Source organism: Corylus avellana, chromosome 1 (genome assembly GCF_965113065.1).
Source record: "Corylus avellana chromosome 1, dhCorAvel1.hap1.2, whole genome shotgun sequence".
In the NCBI taxonomy this organism is placed as follows: Eukaryota; Viridiplantae; Streptophyta; class Magnoliopsida; order Fagales; family Betulaceae; genus Corylus; species Corylus avellana.
In genome coordinates, this window is record NC_142490.1 from 20,576,702 (window position 1) to 20,579,894 (window position 3,193).

Consider the following 3,193-nt stretch of genomic DNA (forward strand, 5'->3'; position numbering starts at 1 on the left):
TTCAAAACTTGCTTATTTATGTGTGATTTGGAAACATTGATTTTCTATGTTTTTAAATCATTTTTTTTTAAAAAAAAAAAAAAAAAACGCAATCTTAAACAATCAATTTTTTCCAATTTTGTTTAAAATTGTACCTTTTGTATATAAAATTACAATACCAAACGCACCCTTAGTCCAAGATATGCATAATTAACCAAAGTAAACACTACCCAAAAAAAAAAAAAAAAAACCAACGTAAACACAAAGAACAGCATATATATTACCAATATACTATAATGAAGCAAGCCTTTTTTTGCATTTCCATACAAATTTGGTGAAACAAATGAATTTTTTGTTTGGATTAATAATCAAACAACAAATCAAATTCAATGATCTCACCGCTACTCATTTATCTATGCTTCATTATAGTTTGACAAGATATTGAATAACAAAACTAACCAAAATGCAGAAACATGGCTATATATGGACGAATCCAACACCATCTTAAGCAAAACAGCAGCCCTTTGATTTGATGCATGGTTTACTTCTTGTTAATCCTGATCTTCTGATCACTCTCTTTCTTCAGAAAATCAGTTCGCCTCCACTGCATCATGCATGTATCATCGATCAAATATAGTCATAATCATCATATGGGTGCTGCAAAAAAAATAAAAATTAAAAAAAAAACTTTTATACTCTCAATTACCCAGTTAGAAGCCAAGGTTTCTCATAAGCAAAAACATTTACAATATGTCAGGAAAAAAAAAAAAAAAATGAAAAGAAAAGCAGACCCACCAGCATGATCTACAATTTAAAAAAATTTCTACCATCAAATGCTTCAATACTACCATTCTAATTTACCATCTCTTCTTTCTTCACTAAAACATTAAAAAACAGTTGATAGCTAGGCTTCACCTACCAATGATCATTTAAAAGTATCACTTGAACTGTACGCATATATGTGACAAACCCAACACCACCACATGTCAAGGGTTGTTTGTACTTTTGTTTTCCGTTTTCAAGACAATTACACAATATTATTCACGGGAAACTGATTCCAGCTGCTTAGCTATAATTGAAGTAAGAACATAGTAGAAGATTTAGCTTGCTTACGCCTAGCTTGCTTTTGCTTGCGTGAGTGCAGTGGAATCTTCCTTTTAAGTTCAATGGCGTCTACTCCGACAACCTTGTCCACCTCCTTGCCACTTTTGTAAAAGAGAAAGGTCGGAAACCTACGAATCCCCCTGTCAACAGCCATGCCCTCGGCATTAGGGCCCTCCTCAATCTCAACTTTCAAGAAAACAACTTTCGGATACTTCACGGATAAGCTTGCATAAAGAGGAGAAATGAAACGGCAAGGACGAGCTTTAGAGAAGAACAGGATTGCCAGTCGAGATGTCCTTGAAGCATCCTCCAACCGTTTTTTCAGTTCACTTGCAGTGTGAATAACAATAACTTGATCCCCTGTTTTCACAAACCAAAATGACCACTTATTATATTATGTTTTCATAAATCAACAGTTTTCTGCAATAAATTCCCGCAAATAAGAATCAATCAATACACAAATTCCTTTTACCTTTCTCACCCTTATACTCCCTGACAGACAACAAGGAGAAATTAAAATTATCAAAGGGGGGGCTCCTCCAACGAGCCAAGGCTTGAAATATCTTAGTCTGGCCTCCATCACCAACATCCTTGGCCGCAAAAGTTACATAACACCTAAAGAGATCACAACACTGATGCATTGCTTTCGATACCTTCACAAACTTCAGTGGAGTTTGAGGCTACACACAAAAGTCACCATGAAAATATATATATAATTATTGTCACAGAAATAACTGAATATTTCAGCATATATAATAAGAGAACAAATATTCGTAAAAAAAAAAAAACAAAAAACAAAAAAACGCCAACCTTGACAGTTCTTCATTCTCTGCGCTTGTGGATTTGGTCGATTGCGCGCTGCGAAATTATTTTGCATGTTCGGTATTCAGATCCAGTCTTTTTGCTTATATCGAGTGGTCGAATTAAACCAAAAGCCCTGACATGAGGCATGGGATCAACATCAAAGCCCTATAACAACCAACAGTGTGATAATTAAAGCATATATATATATAAGGGTATGAATAGTAGACGAAGCGAATGAATTTTACATACACCACTCTTACAAACTTGTTCCCTGTACCGGACGCGATCTTTGTCACTCATATATCCAATTCTCCTCTCGCTGTCGGCGTCGCTGTCGCTCTGGTCACTCTCCATATCGTCGGTGTCGCCCTCGTCCGTCTCGCTCTCGTAGGGGTCGGGGTTAGGGTTCAGGCGCGTGGATCGCCCCATAGGAGCAGGACCCGAGGCTGGGGGCAAGTAGAAGCGGAATGAGTTCGATTTTGTTGTTGTTTTCCTTTGAGAGTGCGTTTTCGGACATCTGAAACTGAAAGAGACGGCCGACCTTTTTTTTTCTCCTCCTCTCTCCTCTCGACCACCTTACCCATCTCTCTCTCTCTCCGGGAAACCCTAGCCACCCCAGTCGCGCTAGCAATAATGAATAAAACCCAACGGCTACACTTCTTTTTTTTTTTTTTGTTCTTCTTATATGAAACGGTTTTTTTCTTTTGCAAAGAAATATAAGGAGACCGGAGACGTTCCCAATCTTTTTGAATAAATTGAAAAAATTATTATTTATAAGAAATTAATTAATTAATTAAAATGAGTAATGTTATGGACTATTTTTTTTTTATTCTCTTCTTAAAGTTGATGTGGCTTTTATAATCACCATTAAATTTTAGAAAATGAGATAATCTGCGATTTAAGGGTGCGTTTTTAAAAAAATAATCTACGATTTTAAACCAAATCGCAACTTTAGGGTGTTTGGGATTGCGATTTTAAAAAAGCAAATTTTAAAATCGCAAAAAAATCTGCGATTTTCATAAGCTGATTAGAGGGTACTTTTTTTGAAAAAGTGCGAATTTAAAACAAAATCATGATTTCTATTAAAAAGATATTTGACGCAATAGTTACCTTTTTTAAGAATACCCACCTAAAATATATTAAAACCTTTTTTTTTTTTTTTTTCTTTCATCCTCTCTGTCTTGTTCATCCTTATTGGTAATTTGGTCATCAAACTGCAATTACATGCTAATGTTATCCAAACACTCAATTGATAAAAAAATACTTTTTAGTATGCTTTGTAATTTCATACAAACTTGGTGATGAG

The 3,193-nt window shown here is 35.1% G+C and overlaps 1 pseudogene across 1 annotated transcript; it reads right to left on the minus strand.

Annotated features, from left to right (window-relative positions):
* Positions 1-383: 383 nt before the first annotated feature.
* LOC148588093 (uncharacterized) lies at positions 384-2,530 on the minus strand (annotated as a pseudogene). Its single transcript, XR_015909802.1, has 5 exons — positions 2,137-2,530; positions 1,894-2,052; positions 1,556-1,763; positions 1,093-1,443; positions 384-583 (listed from the first exon to the last, which is right to left on the minus strand). The product of XR_015909802.1 is annotated as an uncharacterized LOC148588093 (transcript).
* Positions 2,531-3,193: the final 663 nt, after the last annotated feature.